Raw genomic sequence first — 6,034 nt, forward strand, 5'->3', positions numbered from 1 at the left:
AGTCTTTGTCTTCCCAGAATTTGATATGGGATTTGATAGCTGTTTTTGTTTATCATTATTCATTCAGTAAATTCTTTTTAGACCATTGAGTATGTGCTAGGCTTTTAGGAGTTGTTGATATAATAGTGAATAAAACAGATATATTCTATGGCTTCATAGACACTATTTTCCAGTGGGCTTTAGTGCAATTTTAATGTTGTTAAAACTCTACCCCAGAGTTCCCTGACTATTTTTTCCTGATATCTTAGCTCTATGATGATCTTCAATTTTCTCTGCTGAATACTTCTATATACTTATTCCCTAAATGATGGTGTTCCCTAGAATTCTACTCTAAGCCCTCTTTGTTTGTTCCATATGTTCATCGTGGGGTAACTTGCTTTTAAAACTAATATGTGAATTCCGAAGTGTATACTTGTAGCTTAGATGTCTTTCTTAAACTATAAAGCAGTATCTCTGGTTGCCTTTTTTATTCCCAAAAGCACAATAGAAATAACCAGTGATTTTGCCTTTCCCACAAGAATTCTCTTCTATTCTTCATTTCCATAATTGGTCAATAAACTATCCAATCAAGTCAGATGTTTGAGAGTCATCTTAGACTCACTAATCCATGGTTATTTCAACCCCGTCACATTTACTTCCTGATTCTCTCAATTATCTCCACATTTTCTGTCATTATTGTCTTTATATTAGCTTAGATTCTTGTAATTTCAGATCTGTGGTATTGCAGTAATCTTATAGAAAAGGGGACTATTGAACATTTTGAATATGAGTTCTGAAGCTAAATTATTTGTGTTTGAAATGGTTCTGTCGCTTATTAACTTGGTAATTACTTTTTTACATATTTAAAATTTATTTTGTGTCTGCTAGGGGTACTCATAACATATTGGATGTGAAAGTCAAAGGGCAATTTGTGGGAGTCTGATCTCCTTCCAAGGGTTGAAATCAGGTTGTCAGGCTTGGGGGCAAGCACCTTTACCTCCTGATCTTGGTCCAAGATTTGTACTCCTTAAGTCATTTAGACCCTCTGTGTCTTTGTTTTGTTATCTTTAAAATGGGGATAATAAGACCAGGCAGGCGTCTGAGGAACATGCCCATAATTGTCGCATTTGGAAAGTAGAGGTGTGAAGACCAGGAGTTGAAGCTCATCCTTGCCGGTATAGTGGGTCAGCCTGAGTTACATGAGACTACTTCTCAAAATATAAGGATAATGCTACATTAGGTAGTTGTGAAAACTAAATGAATTAACATGTACATGAAACAGTCAAATACATAAAAAACACTTAGAGTAGCCGGTCATACATCAAAGGCTCAATAATTAGCTATAATAATGGCAATTGTTTCAACCAGTTTTTCAGTTGCTAGTCTCTCCATCCAATTATGTACTTAAAAGATGCAAAGAGGCTATTATTAAGGAGATAAAAATAAAGTGCAAGTTTACTCTATCCTTTTTGTATTACTTGCCACCTGCCTAAGACACTTCAAATTATGTTTTTATAGATAGATATTTTATATACAATATGAATAAGAGCATTTTAGAAAACATTGACTTTTTGTTCCTTTTTTGAGAACCAGTTTCTCTGTGTAGCTCTGACTATCCTGAAACTTGTTCTGTAGACCAGGCTGGCCTCAAACTCAGAGATCCACTTGCCTATGCCTCCTGAGTTCTGGGATTAAAGGCATGTGCCAATATGCCTGACCCTTCCATCCCTCTAATGTGGGATTATAGGAATACCAATGCCATATTGTCACTAAAACCTAAAGGATGAGAAAGAAGCAGTTTTGCAAAGAATGGGGAAGAATGTTCAGGGCAGAATCAATAATGTACACACAGTCACTCAGGGTCAGGGAGACCTTACTATATTTTATAAATAGAAGGCCGGTGTAGCTGCATCCCTGTGAATAAGAGGGTAATAACAGGCAGGACTTAATAGATAATGAAAGAATTTGAATTTTACTCCAAGTAAAATGGGTCGCAAATATGCAGCTATGTAGGAGAGTGATTTTTTTTTGAGTTTTATAAATATCATTTACCTGCTGTGTGGAGAATGGTTTGGATATGGGCAGGAACAGAAGCAGAAACAAAGCTGGGCACACGCCTTTAATTCCAGAACTCGAGAGGCAGAAGCAGGCAGATCTTTGAGGACAGTCTATAAAGCAAGTTCCAGAACAGGCAGGGAGGGCTCTGTTACAGAGAGAAACCCCCGTCTTGAAAAACCAAACCAAACAAAAATAAAAATAAAAAAGAAAGGAAGAAAAGGATCAGAGAGCAGCCAGGAAGCTATTATGCAGCCAGAGAGAAGGTGATGTTTTGGAATAAGGTAACTGCTGTGAAGACAGAGTCGTTGATGGACCTATCAGAAGAATGTGGGGAGAAAGAGAAAGATTAAGCCAAAAATACTGACTGGGTTCATCAAGTGACTGGGTAGTAGGCTACTTACTGTGAGCTGCAGAAGACTAGTGAGGGAATGGGTAGAGGCAATTGTGGAGTGAGACTAAAAATTCAGTCTTGTACTTTTATAGTTTGAGTGTTATATTAGTCAACTTTATGTTGGTGTGATAAAATACCATGGTCAGACGTGACTTAGAGAAGAAATTGTTTATTTTGGCTTATGGTTCCAGAAGAATAAAGGACCTATCCTAGCAGGGATGCATGGCACAAAGTGGCATGCATGGAAACAGGAAGCTGAGATATTCCCCCCGCCTCTCTCTCTGAGATCCACCTGCCTCTGCTTCCTAAGTGCTTTATTAAAGGTTTGCACACCACCACCCAGCTTCAATACCCTGAAACACATTTTAACTGGAGCCCCCCTTGGGCCACACCTATCATGTCCACCGAAAACTTCCTACCTGGAAACACACAGCCATTACATTCTTCTAAAAATCCAGAGAGGAAACAGAAACCAAGGAACAAAACACCCACCCAACAAAAACACAAAACCAGATATCAGAACCTAGACCTACAATCATTCTAACCCCAGAAGCCTTGATACCAGAGTGAAAACACAATCAATAACAGCCAATACAATTTGTCTTTGCTAGAGCCCAACAACCCTACCATAGCAGGCCCTTAATATTCCAACATAGCTGACGCACAAGAAAAAGACCTTAGAACAGTCTTTATGACTATGACAGAAGTTATTAAAGAGGAAGTGAATACATCCCTTAAAGAAATCCAAGAAAACACAGTGAAATGAAATGAAGAAAACTGTTCAAGACCTGAAAATGGGAATAGAATCAATAAATAAAACTTAAACTGAGGGAATTCTGGAAATGAAAATTTAGAATTTTGAAGTGGAACTACTGAGGAAAGCTTCACCACCAGAATATAAGAGCTAAAAGAGCTAATGTCAGGTGTGGAAGATCTGACTGAAGAAATGGATACATTGCTCAAAGAAAATGCGAAAACACAAAACATCCAGCAAACCTGGGACACTATGAAAAGACAAAACCTAAGAATAATAGGAATAGAAAAAAGGAGAAGATTCCCAGCTGAAAGGTCCAGGAAATATCTTCAAATAAATCATAGAATACATTTTTCCTAACCTAAAGAAGGGGATGTTTATAAAGATACAAGAAGCATACAGAGCACCAGATAGATTGGGCTAGAAAAGAAAGTTCCCTTGGTACATAATAATCCAAACGCTAGATGTACAGAATAAAGAAAGAATATTAAAAGCTGCAAGGAAAAAGACCAAGTAACGTATAAAGGCAGACCTATTAGAATCACACCTGACTTCTTTTTTTTTTAATTTTTTTTATTACTTCAAATTAGGAACAAGCTTGTTTCACATATCAATCCCTTCTCCCTCTCCCTCCCTCACTCCCACCCCTCCTCCCCACCCCGACCTACCCCCCACCCCATCCACCCTCCACTCCCCAGGCAGGGTAGGGCCCTCAACGGGGGCTCCCCAAAGTCCACCACATCATCCTAGGCCGGGCCTAGGCCCTACCCCATGTGTCCAGGCCAAGATTGCATCCCTTCATGTGGGATGGGCTCTCAACGTCCCTTCTTACACCAGGGAAAAATACTAATCCACTACCAGGGCCCCCCTAGAGTGCAGAGGCCTCCTAATTGACATCCATGTTCAGGGGTCTGGATCAGTCTCATGCTGGCCTCCCAGACAGCAGTCTGGGGTCCATGTGCTCCCCCTTGTTCAGGCCAGCTGTTTGTGTGGGTTTCACCACCCTGGTGCCAACCCCTTTGATCTTCATTCCTCCCTCTCTGCAACTAGGTTCCAGAGTTCAGTTCAGTGTATATCTGTGGGTGTTTGCCTCTGCTTCCATCAGCCACTGGATGAGGGCTCTAGGATGGCATAAAAAGTAGTCATCAATCTCATTTTAGGGGAAGGGCGTTTAGGTTATCCTCTCCACCATGGTCTGGAATGTCAGTTCGTGTCATCCTTGTAGGTCTCTGGAAATCTCCCTAGTGCCAGATCTCTCCTCGGACCTATAACGGCTCCCTCTAATATGGTATTTCTCATCCTGCTCTCTCTATTCTTCCCTCAACTCAATATTTCTGCTCCTCTATTTCCTCCTCTCCTCTCATTCTGGCAGTTCCCTCTCCCCTACCCTCATGCTCCCAATTAGATCAGGAATTCCTGCCCCTTTCCATTCCTGGGGTCCATGCATTTTTTCCCTTAGAGTCCTTCTTGTTTCCTAGTTCCTTTGGTGAAGAGGACTGTAGGCTGGTAATCCTTTGCTCTATGTTTAAAATTCATATATGAGTGAGTACATACCATGTTTGTCTTTTTGTGACTGGGTTACCTCACTCAGAATGGTTTCTTCTAGTTCTATCCATTTGCCTGCGAATTTCAAGATTCCATTGCTTTTTTCTGCTGAGTAGTACTCCATTGTATAAATGTACTACATTTTCTCTATCCATTCTTCCATTGAGGGGAATCTAGGTTGCTTCCAGGTTCTGGCTATTACAAACAATGCTGCTATGAACATGGTTGAACAGATGTCCTTGTTGTATGAACGTGCATTATTTGGGTATATGCCCAAGAGAGGAATTGCTGGATCTTGAGGTAGACTGATTCCCATTTTTCTGAGCAACTGCCATACTGATTTCCAGAGTGGTCTTACAAGTTCGCACTCCCACCAGCAATGGAGGAGTGTTCCTTTTTCTCCACATCCTCTCCAGCATAGATTGTCATTGGTGTTTTTGATTTTAGCCATTCTGACAGGTGTGAGGTGGTATCTCAGAGTTGTTTTGAGTTGCATTTCTCTGATGGCCAAGGATTTTGAGCACTTTCTTAAGTGTCTTTCAACCATTTCAGATTCCTCTGTTGAGAATTCTCTATTTAGTTCTGCACCCACTTTTTAATTTCATTGTTTGGTGTTTTGGTGGTTAGCTTCTTGATTTCATTGTATATTTTGGAGATCAGCCCTCTGTCAGATGTGGGGTTGGTGAATATCTTTTCCCATTCTGTTGGCTGTTGTTTTGTCTTACTGACTGTGTCCTTTGCCCTACAGAACTTCTCAATTTCAGGAGGTCCCATTTTTTTTTTTGAAGGTCCAACATTTTTATGTAAATGTATATAAATAGATTAAATTATACATTACAAAAAATCAGTACAGAGATTCACATAATATGAGGTATAAACTTGTCACAAAGTACAACAATCAAAAATATATAAAATATTTTGGGAAGAATGAAAGTATCAGTGTGAAAATGACAAGAAAAAAGGCAGGTAAATATTGTCAACTTTTTTTTTTGGTATATTGTTTTTTTTTCCTGGATATTTTTTTAATTAAATTATTAATATTTTCACATGTACTTTCCCTCTCCCTCTCCCTCCCCCACCCCCATTCCTTCTCCCCCACCTCCAACCTACCCCCCACCCCATCCACCCGCCACTCCCCAGGCAGGGTAGGGCCCCCAACCAGGGCTCCACCAAGTCCACCAAATCTTCCTGTGCTGGGCCTAGGCCCCTCCCCATGTGTTCAGAGACAGAGCGAATCCCTTCAAGTGGGATGGGCTCTCGAAGTCCCTCCCACCCACCAGGGCAAAACACCAGTCCACCTCCAGAGG

Source organism: Cricetulus griseus, chromosome X, assembly GCF_003668045.3.
Source record: "Cricetulus griseus strain 17A/GY chromosome X, alternate assembly CriGri-PICRH-1.0, whole genome shotgun sequence".
Taxonomy (NCBI): domain Eukaryota; kingdom Metazoa; phylum Chordata; class Mammalia; order Rodentia; family Cricetidae; genus Cricetulus; species Cricetulus griseus.